The sequence below is a fragment of the Marmota marmota genome, unplaced genomic scaffold, assembly GCF_001458135.2.
Source record: "Marmota marmota marmota unplaced genomic scaffold, marMar, whole genome shotgun sequence".
NCBI classification, from domain to species: Eukaryota; Metazoa; Chordata; class Mammalia; order Rodentia; family Sciuridae; genus Marmota; species Marmota marmota.
Window position 1 is genome coordinate 10,981,036 of NW_026000261.1, and position 15,455 is coordinate 10,996,490.

At 37.6% G+C, this 15,455-nt stretch overlaps 1 long non-coding RNA gene across 17 annotated transcripts in view; it reads left to right on the forward strand.

Annotated features, from left to right (window-relative positions):
• Positions 1-15,455, forward strand: part of LOC107152424 — a 104,077-nt gene that overhangs the window by 44,063 nt on the left and 44,559 nt on the right. For 16 of the 17 annotated variants that reach the window (XR_007344904.1, XR_001504782.2, XR_007344916.1 and 13 more), the window contains 2 exons: positions 1,735-1,770; positions 1,919-2,057. The exons of the other annotated variant lie outside the window; for it this stretch is intronic. This is a non-coding gene — a long non-coding RNA (uncharacterized LOC107152424). The remainder of the gene's footprint in view (positions 1-1,734; positions 1,771-1,918; positions 2,058-15,455) is intronic. 17 annotated transcript variants of the gene reach the window in all.

Genomic DNA, 15,455 nt, shown 5'->3' on the forward strand with positions numbered 1-15,455 from the left:
GAGGCAAAGCACTGCACTTGAGTGATCCTTGACGTGGACCTCAAGGAGAGCATGTCCTATTGCATGCGGGTTAGACGCGTCCACTCCCCGCCCCACGAAAAAAGGCGTCGGCTGATATGGTCTCGGATCTGGGGAAGGGCCCTCCTTAAGACTGAGCCATACTATGCAGCCACTTCTGCACAGTGGGATAGGACCTCTACTCTTGCCTGTATTGTTTTAAGAAAATAGAAAGGGGGAACTGTGGTGAGCCGCTTCTGCCGTTTATGCAAATTATGGTCGCCATTACAAGATGGCGCTGGCTCCGCTGTGGTCTGTGACAAACAACTCCTTATTTGGGAGAGTTGGCGCATGACTTTTCATCACCCTATGAGAAAGCTCCACGAGGCTGCTTTGCATTGGGGCCTGAGATGCTTTATTAAGGCTGGGAGGGGCATCCGAGAGAGAAGAAGAACTATCAAGGGCCTGAAATAAACTGCTGAAAGAAGATTCCTGAGTGTTGCATCTTCCTTGCGGGCAAGGGGTTGCGACATTGCCTGTCGGATCCCTGTTTCTCTTTACACTGTCAGCAATCATGTAAGTCATTCTTGTTATGCAGCAGGAGTAGGTGTGTATTGAGGCTAGATGTGTTTTATCATGGATGTTCCTCCACTTGGAGAAAATATCAGGAATGCAGTATAAGAATTCCTGAGAATAAACTATTGTATGGTTAGATTGACTAGGTTTTTCCCTAATAAATGTCTATATTATTGTAGATATGCCTCCCTGCAATAACTCAAATGGCATTTTGGTGTTCCTAGATCATTTAGTCCCATGACTATGGACAGCCTCTTGAGTTTTCTGCCACAGATGGCTAATTGCATAGGATGGTATGTGAGTTTTGCATGTTCCCCTCTGAAGGCTAGCTCAACTTCAAGAGCCCTAGGAGACATCTGTCCCTGGGTTTCTATGGACAAGTGATACTCTCCTAAGGTCATTTTTAAAGACAACACAATTCCTGATAGCAAAATATGCTTTATTCCAACAACCTGGCCAGAGTGTTCCCAAACCCTCAATCCCCACTTCTGTTATCTAATTAGTATGGTTTCTCATGTATCTTGAAGGTTGAAGATGTTTTGATTTCAGAGAAAGCCCTAGGGACCGAAGGGAAAAAAATGCTTGAAAGGCATTTCCAGAGTATAGGAACAACCTGCACATTATGGTAGCCATAGAAACATGATGTCATCATGTTGACAGTGATAACATTAAACTGTTGTCTCCTTTGAAAAGGAGACAAATTTGCTCTGGTTGGAGAGCAGGGCTGTGCCTCCAGTTTTCTGAACTTAGCATAGGGTGTGAGTGTCCTGTGGTGGGGACTGAGCCTCACTGGGTTGTGGGGAGAGGAAGGGATCCCAGAACTGAGTTGCTTTGTTCCTACTCTGGGGCTTGGTGTCTCCACTGACTGGAGAGGAAGAGAGATGTGGGACCCTCCTGGCCTCAGGCAGCATGATGTCCTGCCCCAAGGTGTCCTGGACCTACTTTCTATGTAAAGAAGTGCTGGAGGATGAGACTGGGAAGGGTCCTCTGTGACCCAGCTTCTCCTCTGTAAAATGGGGGTAGAAATGCTCACCCAAGGGATTACTGGTACTTTCAGTGATAAAACACAGTGCAAGCCCATATCCCTGTAGTATTGTGGGATCATAAATGCCCGTATGAATTTAGGCCACTTCTTATTCCTTTTCAATTTTATTTTTACAGGATGATAGACAAGAAACAGAGAAGAAACAGGCCATGGTGAGAAGTCCATTGCACTTTCTGGTTGTTACAACTACTATCCAATTGTATAAGTGCTATTTGTCACTGACCATTGCTAGCATGGTTCATGGCAAATATTTATCCCATAAAGCATAGTAATTACTGAATTCTTTCTTCCCCTGGGCAGCTCTTCATCTAGTGACTGAGCTCATATCAAGTGTCTAAAGAAGACAGTTTCTGAGGATAGGGTCATGATGGTTGCTGAAGCTTCTACTCCAGAGCTGAAGGGCAGCAGCATTCAGCAGACCACTGACACTTCCATACTGGTAAGATATAATGCCTGGCTCAAATGAGTTCATAGATCTGTACAAGGGTATATGGTGGAGTAGCACATATGAGGTTCACAAAATAGTCTGAAAGTAGAAAAACTACTTTGATCTCATCCTTTAAGAGGATTAGCAGGTGGATTTTTCTTCCATCGCCAGTTCTGTGCTTTGAGTAGCATTTGAGGCCCATCTAGAAAGTTACTCTTAGTTTGAAAGCAGTGATATGTCCTGCTTAAGGAAGAAGGTTTATATTATCATGAACTTGCAATAAATATACGTATATTTTCATATATAGATTATAATAAGCAGTGGTTCCCATATATCTCTTAGATGGACACAATGCCTTTACTTTATTTATTTTTAGTGACGCTGAGGATCAAACCCTGTCCCTTTCTTAACATCTTCTCTCCATTGTCAACTCTATTTTCAAGATTATATATTTTGTCTTCATTACCTGAGGTTCTATCTTCCAAGTAGTTTAGTCTGTTGGTGATTCTTTCTATTGAATTTTTAATTTGGTTTATTGTTTCCTTCTATTTGAGGACTTTTTGCTTGTCTTTTTTTTTAATAGAATCTCTTCCTCTTTATTGAAGTCTTTCACTTTCTGTAATTTCTCTCTGAATTCATTCCTTTACTTCATAGATCAGTTTAATTATGCACATTCTAAATCCTTCTCTGACATTTCTTCCACTGTGATGTCGATGTATCTTGGTTTGTTTGGGGTGATTTGTTCCCTTGATTTTTCATGTAGTTTGTGTGATTACCTATCTAACACTATGAATCTGAGGCACTAGAGTTTCTACCCCATGTACTTATAGTGTCCCTGAAGGTTTCCAATACCTCACTGTTTAGGGGGAGACAGATGATAACAACCAATGCAAACAATATACAGCATTAAAACAAATATTTCCTACTATGATGTCTACAAAGTTAATTATCACAATAAACAAAATGATATGATTAGTTATTGCCTATAATAAAACAGCAAGTTTGCAAAAGGGTTTACAATTTCAAATGGTGGACAGGGAGAGAACAGAAATTATATAGGATATGATTATTATGAGGGAGGAGGAGAGAAGACAGAAGTAAAAGATTAAAGGAAGAGCACAAGAAAGAATAATAGAAATTGGCTATTAGCAGAAGAAAAAAAGAGAATCAAGGGAAATATCTATATTGTCTGAATAAATTTGTCTCACCCGCCCCCCCAAATTGATATGTTGAAACCCTAATGCCCACTCTGATATTATTTGGAAGTGTAACCTTTAAGAGGCGATTAAGTTTAGATGAGGTCATGAGGGTAGCTTTATCAGAACAGAGATGTGAATTATCTCTCACTCTCTCAGCCACTTGTGGAGGCTACAAGAAAACAGTATATGCAAACTGGGAAGAGGGCTTTTACTAGATAAAGATACTGCCTGCATCTTGATCTCAAACTATCCAGCCTCCAGAACTGTTAGAAATAAATGTTTGTTCTTTAAAGCAACCAGTTATGGCAATCTGTGTTAGCAGCCCTGAGTAAGCCAAGGGACAGTAACAATATTAGTGTTTTTCCCTGTTGTAAAGTCAACATGGGGCTTTGATAATGATAAAAACCAAACCATAGCAATGACTTGGGTGTTAGATTTTTCTTTTGTATATATATATATATATATACATTTTTTTTTTTCTTTTGTATATATTTTTAAATTTTTTGTACCCACATATTTAACACTTAAAATAGGAAAGTATGTAAATAGTAAGTAAACAGTAATCACATGAATATTTTTAATTCAGTAATTTAAAAAGAGGTATTTCATGTAACAATAATCGAAATTTCGATATACTTTCTTCCATACTATTCACTAAAAATGTAAAATTGTATCCTAATTACCAAAGATTTTAATAAATAGATCAATTTATATCAATTTAAGTGGTCTTAGTCTCCAACAAACTTTTAATAGCTATTGCAGACTGCTTGTTTCAGATTTTGAGGGGGTTTGGAATTCACAAAAAATAATTTAAAGCTTGAGTTTAAACCATCATACATGTCTTGTATTTGAAAACAATATTATCTTTCTACTCAGTTTTCTGTAATTCCAGGAAAAGCAACAATGTGGGGATTTCTGCTCAGAGTTTATTCACAACTTGTCTATTAACATCAGTTCCTTCAGTTTTGCACCTTTTAAAAATTGATAGAAAATGCATATAACACAAAATTCAACATTGTAATTTACTTAAAGTGTACAAATAAGTGAATTTTTTAGCATGTTCCCTATTTTGTACAGCCATTGCCACCAGCTAAATTTGTAACGGTGTATTATGGCCCAGGATGTGTTCTGTCTCAGTGCATAATCTATGTGAGTTTGGGAAGAATGTGTATTCTGCTATTTTGGGATAAACTATAAATGTTCCTCAGTTTATGATGGGGTTATGTCCTAAAAAATCCCTTCATAACTTGAAAATATCAGAAGTCAGAGATGTGTTTAATATAGCTAAATTATTGTCTAGTTATCTTTTTTTTTTTTTTTTTTAATAATAGAGATTGGAACCAGGGGCATTTAACCACTGAGCTACTCCAGCCACCTTTATTTATTTATTTATTTTTTTTATTTTGAGCCAGGGTCTCACTGAGTTGCATAGGGCCTTGCTAAGTTGCTGAAGCTGGTCTCAAGTTACAATTCTCCTGCCACAGCCTCCCTAGTCACTAGGATTATAGGCACCCCAGGCCTGGTTTTGTCTAGCTATCTTAAATGTATGAAATACACTTATATTAGCCTATGGTTCAGCAAAACCATCTAATACAAAACTGCTTTTATAATAAGATATTGAATATCTCATTTAATTTATTGAAAACTGTATTGGAGGTATTATTAAAAAAACCAGAACAACTGTATGGGTATGCTTTGGGGCCATCAAATAGTCAATTCAGAGGTCAAACTGTTAAGTGGAGGAACCATCTGTATTCTACAGAGAGATTTCAATGATATCTAATCAACTGATGATGCTGTTGAATTCTACTGTGTCCTTATTGATGTTCTACCTGTGAGATCTGTCCATTTCTGATAAATAGGGTAATGTCTCCTAGTAGTTGATTCATGTGTTTTCCTTGCAATTGCATCTGTAATTCCCTCACATATTTTGACACTTTTCTTATTAGTCATGTAAGCAGAAAGGGTATTTATGCCTTTTTTGGAGAACTGACCCATATATCACCATCTAATGCCTCTTTTTATCCATTATAACTTCCTTGCTCTAAAGTCTAATCTGTCTTAAATTAACATATCTTCTAATGCTTTCTTTTGATTATAGTTAGCATAATATATATTTTCCCATTCCTTTTAATCTATTGAGTTTTTATATTTAAAGTTGGTTTCATGTAAATAATAATTGATGGAATCTGGACATTTGATCCGTTCTTGTAATTTCTTTTACTTGATATGTGTAAACCATTGATGCTTAAAGTGATTGTGGATATAGTTGAGTGAATATCTGCCATGTGTGCTACTGTTTTATTTGTTACTCTTAGTCTTTGTTCCTATTTTTTTCTTCTACTCATTTTTTTCCTATTTGGAGTTAGTTGACCATTTCTGATTCCATTTTCTCTCTTCTTAGCATTCCAGGTATTTTTTAAAAATTTTTTAGTTGTAGATAGACATAATACCTTTATCTTATTTATTTGTTTTTTAAAATATGATGCTGAGGATCTAATCCAGTGCCTCACACATGCAAGGCAAATGCTCTACCATCTGATACAACCCCAGTCCCTCCAGGTATTTTTTGAAACTTTTGTAGTGCTTGCTAAAGAGAACTTGCAATATACCTTTGCAACTAATGCAAGTCCATTGTCAAATGACAAAATACCACCTTAATTGTAGTGAAATTACCTTATAAAGCAAAGTAATTACAATTCCTCTTTCCTGTCCCTCATGTCATTTATTTCACTTATACATAAGTATATATATATGTGTGTGTGTGTGTGTGTGTGTGTGTGTGTGTGTGTGTGTGTTAGTATACATGCAAACATAAAGAAATCATTGTGGCTATTGTTTTGAACAAGTTTTTAAAGAGTAATTAAGAATAAGAAAATTAAGCATTTTATTTTCCTTCACAAACTCCTCATCTAATATTATTTCTTTATGTAAATCCAAGTTTCTTACCTAAAGAATTTTTTTCTAAAGAAATTAATTTAATATAAGGCAAGTCTTCTGGTAGTAGATTCCTTAAAATTTTGTTGTCTGAGACAGTCTTCATGCTGCCTTTACTTTTGAGGGTTAATTTCACAGGGTACAGGATTCTTTATTGGTGGCTTTTATCCTAAACATTTAAGCATTCCACTCTATTCTCTTATGTTTTGCATGGCATTTTGAAGAGAAGTCAGATGTAATTCTTATCTTTCCTCCACTACTGCAGGATTATAACCTCTGTATACGTGTGTGTGTGTGTGTGTGTGTGTGTGCTGGACATTGAACCCAGAGGTGCTTTACTACCACTGAACTACAACCCCAGCTATGTCTTGTGAAAGGGTCTTCCTAAGTTGCTAAGGCTGGACTCAAACTTGTCATCCTCCTGCCTCAGCCTCTGGAGTCACTGAGATTATTGGTATAAACTGCCATACCTGTCTGGATTATATCACAATTTTATGTTTTATCTTTTCTTTAGTTTTCTACATTTTGAATATGAACTTCCAATACTGCATTTAGTAGAAGTGGCAAAAATAGATATTGTTGTCTTGTTCCTGATGGAACAATGCTTGAGAATTGACACTATAAATGAGAACCTATAGAATAGTGATAGCTACACAGTAATGATTCAATAATTAGGAGCTGTTTTTATGAATTCTTTAAAATTTATATAGATTGCATAATTTCATAGTTTCACATGTTGTTTTTAAAAGTTTAATAGTCTTACAATGACTTCTATCCAGCTGATGCTGTGTATGTGTTGGGGTGTGTGTGTGTGTGTGTGTGTGTGTTGTATTGGGGATTAAATCTAGAGCCTTGCATATGAAGCTCTCTACCGCTGAGCTACATTCTCAGCCCTTGTAAAATTTTTATTTTATTTGAGACAAAGTCTCCTCTTGTTATGTTGCCCAGGTTTGCCTCAGACTTGGCAACCTCTTGCTCAGTCTCCCTGAGGAGCTAGGATTACAAGAGTGTGCCACAGCACCCAGCTCTAAGTATCTTGACATATCCCAAAAGTACTTGGAGTAACTGATCTGAGAAAACAGCATTACCATTTCTCCACATGGTGAAACAATTTACTGAGGGGTGATCCTTGATTCTCTAGTATGTAATGTTGAAATCCTACATTTGTCAAGGACTGATAAATGTCTTGGATGATTTGTTCACTATTACAGCAGTTATGCCCAGAAAGTTCACATGTATGTTAAAGTAGTTCCATCTTTTATTGACCTCCAAATCTACATCATATCATTGATTTATCTCTTTCCTCCTCAGTGTTGTTTGAGATGTCTATACTGTAGCAGGGTCCCCCAGACAACAGGGTGGAAAACCCTCTGTTACCACACCCCTGTACAGGCTTCCTTGACCTTCTCCCACCTGTTCTCAGTCATCCCCTCTCCAGGACACTGTGGAAACAACTGATCATGCCCCACTGTGTACCCCATCCTCTCTATCATCTTCTGCCTTCCTGGCTCTGTCTGATGCCTGCTCCTGCAGGGAGGGTGCCCCAGGGCTTCCTTGCTGTTTCATTGTATGAATGCCCCAGAGCATAAGGATTTGCAGTCTTCTTTACATTTACCAGTTTTTCTATCAAATAAAATTATTATGTACGTAAGTTCATAAAGTGCATTTTAAAGGAGGTACTGTAGTTTTTTCTCATTGCCTCCACATCTTTGTAGACTTTCTATAATGTTGGCATGTTGGTGCCATCTCGTGAGAGAATGCTGAATTGCAACTTGAACATGCAGACATGAAAAGTGAGAGGGCGGGGCTGTGGCCAACCTAACAGATTTTTCAAATCCGAGTAGAAAGAGGGCCATCCACAGACCAAAGGAATCCTATGGCCTCCAGACAGAAAGCCCAGTCTCCTTCTATGCTAATGAGAAAGGTGTACATGAAGGGAAAATATTATTTTGACATTTACTTCATCGGCCTGTGAACTGACAGAAGAATCAATGAAACAGAATATCCAGACATAGACATATTTATAATATGACTAAGGCAGCATTTCAAATCAGAAAGGAGATATCATGGATGATTTTGTAAGTGGCATTGTGATAGCTAGAAAATCATTTAATTAAAAAATAAAAAGGGATAGGGATCCTTTTCTCCATCTTACAGCAGGATAAGACCCAAATTGTTCTAAATTAAATGTTAAAAACAAATCTTTAAAGTTTTAGAAGAAACAAAGGATGAATTCCAAAGATTGACTTGTTTGATGACATAAAAATTATGACTAGGTAATTAAATCAACCAAATTAAGCTATATTCATGTATGAATGTATCATAATACATCCCAACATTGTGTATAATTATAATGCACCAATAAAAATTAATAAAAAATTAACAATGACAAAACTTGCATGGCAAAAACATGTTAGATGATTGCAGTGACACTGGGGAAGACATCTTCAACAAAACATTGATATATCTTTGTCTAAATTCTTACCAATATAGAAGCATTAAAAAAAAAACCCTATCAAAGGTATGTAAGAAACACAAACAGCCAGGCACAGTGGGACACTTCTGTAATACCAGAAACTCGGGAGGCTAGGGCAGGGGAATTGCAAGTTCCAGTTTGGGTATATAACTCAGGTAAAATGCTTCTGGGTTAATCCCCAGTGTCACAGGGGCAAAATACACACACACACACACACACATTTATATACATACACACATATACATAAATACATTTAACAGAAAAAAAATGTAACTTGTTTTTAAACATACAATTCCAAGTTCAAGACCAGCCTGGATAATTTAGTGAGGCCTCAAACAACTTAGCAAGACTCTGCCTTAAAATAAAATATAAAAAATGGCTGACTCTGCATTCAATCCCCACTACCCACCCCACCCCAAATAAGGGTATAAATTGGGCATTTTCTTTCAACTATGCTGAGCTCTGCTGACTTGGTGGATGATCTATTGAGGGGCAAATGGGCATTTCTTAACTGTTTCAGTGTGTCTGTTCTTTGTGCTGACATTTGTCTGAGAGTATTTTTACTTCCTCCCTGATCTCTGGAGTTCTCATAAAGGCTTCTACAACTATGTAATGTTGTAGAGTCTGTGTCTATGAGACTTCCTATTTTGGCTCTTGCTCCAGGAGAAATCCCTCATTTCATCGGAGTTTAGGATGTATGTGAGCTGTCAATTACTCAACCAGCCCCTTTGGGTGGTGAGCTTTCTTAATTTTAGGCTTCTATTGTAATGAAACCTTCTTTTAGTAGTAGCCCTGTGTTTTTGCCTTTTTGTGTTTTTGCATTGTATCCTTGGAATAGGAGAGATTTGCTGATTTCAAGAATATATTCCTGGGGCTGGGGTTGTGGCTCAGTGGTAGAGTGCTCGCCTAGCATGCATGAGGCACTGAGTTCAATCCTAGCACTACATAAAAATAAAATAAAGGTATTGTGTCCACCTACAACTAAAATATAAATATTAAAAAAGAATATATTCCTGTGTAATTTTACTAGATAATATAAAATGCCAACTACAAAGGTTGTAAACTTTTACATGGACCTCAGCTGTTATTATATATGCTAGGTTGAAAATTTCCAAATTGTTCTTCTATATTTCTGGGGTTTTTTTGTTTGTTTTTTACAATGATGGTTCTTATGAAAACCTCAAATTTTACTCATGGTCAGGGTCCTTGCTTGTTGCTCCTGTAGTGCTCATTGTTCTCATTCTTGTCAGTGCTTGGAATCAGTAAGTATCTATTATGTTTTTAAGAGAGTGAACATCATCTGTCTCCATCCTGGGCTGCTTCACCATCCTCTTATAGCTAATCTTTTTTTTCAGTTTTGGTTTCAACTGTCCAATTTTTAATAAGATAATCAAACATGGTATGTATTTGCCCACCAGTAAAAGGTAGCATGTTCTACACCAGCATTGTCCAATGTAAATTCCTTCAGAAATGAAAGTGTTCTCTGTCTGAACATTCTCTATCCAAAGTGTGCAAGGTGATTGTCACTGGCTACCTGTGACTATTGAGCCCATGGCAAGTGTGACTGAGGAAGTGAGTTATAATTTAATTCAAATTTGAAGTATGAACTTCCACATTTATATTATGGCTTCTTTTTAAAACAATTTTAAGCTTTTTAAGTTGTATATGGAAACAGCACTTTTTTTATTTTTTATGTGGTGCTGAGGACAAACCTAGTGCCTCATGCTTCCTAGGCAAGCGCTCTACCATTGAGCTACAACCTCAGCCCAATTATGGCTTCTTATTGGACAGCTGCAGCTAATACTTTTTTCTGGATCTTCTTTTTTTTAACCTAAAAATGAATCCTGAAGATCACTCCATAGCAGCAAGAGAGGGATTCTGCATTGTTTTTTATACCTGCATAGTCCTCAGGTTTATAGTAGATTATTTCACCAGCCTCTTGTTTGTGAATATCTGTTATGTTTCTAAACTTGTGCTGTTATGAATTCTCCCTTATCTTTTTGCATTGTATCTTTGACATAGATTCTTAGAAGGCACATTGCTGTTTCAGGAGTGTCTGCCTTTGTAATATTGCTAGATAGCATCAGGTACACTCCATGAAGTTTGTGCCATTTGATATTAGCTCCTGTAGGACATGAGAATGCCTACTTTCTCACAACTATCCAAGGGGAACCGAGGAAGGTGAACATCATGTGAGAAGTCTGTGAAAACCATTTCACTAAATCAGAGAAATTAGATATTTGGACAGGGTTCCCAGGCCTGTGCTTGTCTTTTTTTCATTTTCATTTGTTCTAATTAGTTATACATGACAATAGAATGAATTTTGAATGCATCATACATAAGTGTTGTACTTGTCTTTGAAAATTTGGTCTCTCCTCTTTTTTGTCTCTGTGGCTCTGGGTCCATGTTCCCAACTGGGGGAGGAGGTCTTAATGAAACAGAAAATATATCACCACAGGATAGTAATTAGGAAGGGCCTCCCTGCTAGGGAAAAGATGGGCACAAAACTAGTTTGGCAATTCACCAACCCTGCCCTAGCACAGGGCTAAAGGAAGAGTCTGTAGTTCCCTGCTCATGAGAAGAATCAACACTGAAGCCATATGAGGGTTTCATCTTCCTTCACTCCATATCTGTGAGTGAGGAGAAGGTAGCCTATTAGCACTAGGTACATCAGTTTCCCAAGTTTCATCCTCTCCCCACACAACTGTACCATGTCTTGCTCAGATGCTGAGTTTCCAAGATTCAGGGTGACTGTTGGACTCTTGTTGCCTGAAATGCAGTCCATTAAGATAATACAACATAGCAGAACCTTTAACATCCATGTTGCTTCCTTTGGAGATATCCTGTTGTACAAGGTCTAGAGAAAGAGAGAGGAGTGTGGGATGTGCATGTAGAACTGGCCTGGCAGTGCCAGCACAAACTAGACCCCAGTATATATTTCAAAAATTTGTTACATAGGGCTGGGGACGTGGCACAGTGGTAGAGCACTTGCCTAGCATGTGTGAGGCATTGGGTCCAATCCTCAGCACCACATAAAAATAAATAAAATAAAGTTATTATGTCTAATGCAACTAAAATTATTTTTTTAAAATTTATTACATGTAGGCATAGGAGTAAGCAGAGAATGAAACTATGCATGTGTTCTTTCAGCTTTATACACATGGGAAGTTTTCAGTGAGAACTGAGTTCATACACTTTGTTGTTTCATAATCTGCTTTGAGGAAAAATTCTATTTCTGTTCATAGAAATGATACCTTTCCTTGAGGTAGAAATGACCTGGAAAAGATGGAGAATGATGCCACCTGGTGATGGGAGTCTGAATTGTAGGAGTGAAAGTGTCCAGCAGGAGGCTTGGACACAGGTATGGGATTTGTGGGCTGTGAGGAAGCTGCCTGGATTTATTTGTACATGCCAAAGTTTTCTGGACTTTTCCACACATTGGAGGTGATCCTACTATCTTTATTCCCACCCTGGGATCTTTTACCATGGTATTAAAAGTCTAGCCTCTGTGTGGACTGAATAGAAAACTGCTCGACTTTATGTGAGAATATTATTGTAAAGAAGGTTGAGACATAGAAACATAGGGACACCCACATATACAGAAACACTGTCAAATTGATTTGATCTGCTTCTTTTTAACACATAAAACAGTATATTATGAGCATGTTTCCAAAGCAGTGATTATGTGGGCATCATATGTATAATTAGTTCACAATCATTTTCTTTTGAACATTTTAAACAATAAGGTTCTCATATTTAAAATACTATAGTTTACACATTTTAAAAATGTGCTTAATTTTATTAAATTATTATTTTTGTGCAATTTTCCCATGTATATGGTCATGATTCTTAGTCTATTAATGTGTTTATGAATTTCCTTATTTATGAAACTTTATCTCAATCACTTTGCCACACTACCAGTTAATTTATTTTGTTATTTAAGACATGTAAAACAAGGCTGGGGATGTAGTTCAGTGGTAGAGCAACTGCCAAGCATCTGTGAGACTCTGGTTTCAATCCCACATACACACATGTAGGCTTGCACATGCCCAAGACATATCAAACATAATTGAAATGTATATTAGTAATTAAAATTATTTTGTCTCCTCTTTCTTTCCCTATAATTTTCTCATCCTTTAATGCAAAGAGAGTTTCCATTGATTAGTTCTTACTTGTTCTCTAGACTTTCTCTCTCTATGTAATACTATAACTTGTATTTAATTATCTATACATATCCATTAGCCTAGGTAGGTTGATAGTTGTAATTTTTTCTATAGTGGGACCATATTTGACCTTATATTTTGTGACTTGCCTGATTGACTAAATATGTTTATTTTTGGTGTTTTTCCAAGTATTTGTTTAGGATTTGATTTTGCTTTTAATGTGTATTATTTCTTGATATAATTAACATATGTCAGTTGTTTAAGAATATTCCACACATCAGGACTGGGGTTGTGGCTCAGTGGTAGAGCACTTGCCTGGCATGTGTGAGGCACTGGTTTGATTCTCAGCACCACATAAAAATAAGTAAATAAAAATGAAAGTTCATCCACAAATGTGTGTGTGTGTGTGTGTGTGTGTGTGTGTGTGTAGAGGGGGGAATTGTATGCATCATGGGTTACAAACTCATGATTGAGTATAGATTAGAAATAGTTTCTCCCATTTGCATACTTTGTTTTGTACTTTGCCTACGTGAATAGAATTATACATTTTATAATTATAGTTATTATTTAAAAAGTACTTCAGCACATTGTCTTCAAGAAAACAACCAAATCCCAGTGAATTCCAATGCCTTGTATATCAAATGTCTATCTCAGCTTAGAGTTCAGAGGTGACAAATTTTAATGTTTTGAATTATTTTAGATTTTGAGCTCTAGAACATTTATTAATAGGGTTGCTTCCTTAGGCCAAGTTACCTAACTTTCAATTTTTGTTGCCTGATCTAAGTAATGGGGATAATTACTAATTCTAGCTAGAATTATTACAGTTAAAATAAGATTCAGGTTTCCTTTCTAAATGCCAACAACTTGTGCTGCTTCCAGGGTCCAGTTCAGTATGTCAGAAATCAGATAATCCATATGGAACCCACACCCAGGCCTCTTGGCCACAGGGCAGGATTCCATGCCCACCATCATCTTTATCAATAAAAGGGGAGTGATTACCAAGGGGACATGACATACTCAGGCTTCATATTGAGTGAGTTTCTCATTGTCAGCCCTGAAGCACTGGAAACCCATTTTCTAAATGGAAGGCAGCTTGTTGGGCTCAGTAGAAGGTGAGAGATTGATGTTCCACCCTGGAAATGGACATATATTCTGTGAATCTGAGCTTGTTTGTCTGTCATATGGGCCCCAGGGTGCTTTCCTCACATAATTATTGTAATAAGAAAAAGAAAGGCCCACAGAATGTCTGGCATATGTTAGGATTTTGATATATGTTACTGCCAGTCCACCCTGTTTCCTGTGTTCCATAACAGAAGATTTGAGGCATCATCTGGGAAAGTAGCTAGAAGAAGCAGACTTGGGTCCCACTTCATCATGTCCTTTCTTTCCTGTCTTCTTACTTTTCATCTAGTTGGAGAGAATTACTGGATCAAGATAGTTTGTCACCTTTTACCCATTTCTTTATTGAATCAGACATTTGTTTATATCACTTTGGATTTATGCATATATATTGTATAGGTTTTGTCATTTCACATGAAAGAAATGCCAGAATCCTGATTTTTGTAGTGCAGCATGGAATGTGAGTTTCCAGGGAGAAACTATATTTAGTGTATACCTGGGTTCTATGGTCATTTTTAAATGAAAAAAATTCTGTTAACAGACTTGTGCTTTGTTCCAACAACCTGTGCACAGTGTGCCCAATTGCCTGCATCCCCACATACTTCTTCTAATTAGTATGCTTTTTTTCAGGTGGCCTGAAGGGTGGTGAAGGTGCTTTTAAGTGAGAGACAATGGTACAGAAGGGAAGACTACATGGAAGTCATTTCTGGAATACAGGAACTTCCTGCACATCTTGGTTGCCATAGGAGCCTGGTGTCATTAGGGTGACCATGGTGAGAGTAATGACATTCTAAAGGGGATAGACTTAACTCTGCTTTGGGATCAGGGCCCTGTATCCAAGTGTTTGGACTAGGCAGAAGGTGTAGATGCCCCATGGTGGGGGCTGAGCCTACCTGGGGTGTGGGAAGATAAAGAGATCCCAGACAGTCACTTTACTACCACCCTGGGACCAGAGCCCCACTGTCATGAGAGGGAGAGAGATGTGGGACTCTCCTGGTCCCAGGCAGTGTGATATCTAGCTCTAGCATATCCTGGATTCACTTGCTGTGTGGCCTCATGGTGTGGAAGGATAAGACAGGAAACAGCCCTTTGTGACCCAGCTTGTCCTGTAAAATGGGTACGAGAATGCTCACCCATGGGATTGCTGGAACCAGCAGTAATAACACACATGTAATCCCATAGCCGTGTGGTTATTGTGGGTTCATGAGCTCACTTCAGTGCTTAGCATGGTTCTATGTATACAATTATTCCAATAAAGCTTAGTAATATCTGGATTCTCTGTCTTCCTAGACTGCTCTTCTTCTGGTGACTGAGCTTATAACAGGTTTCTGGAGAAGATAATTTCTGAGGATGTGGGTCATGCTGGCTGATGAAGCTTCTACTCCAGATCTGAAGAGCAGCAGTTCTCAGGAGACCCCCAACACTTCCATCCCTGGTTAAAAAATCTCTCTCTCTCTCTCTCTCTCTCTCTCTCTCTCTCTCTATATATATATATATATATATATATATATATATA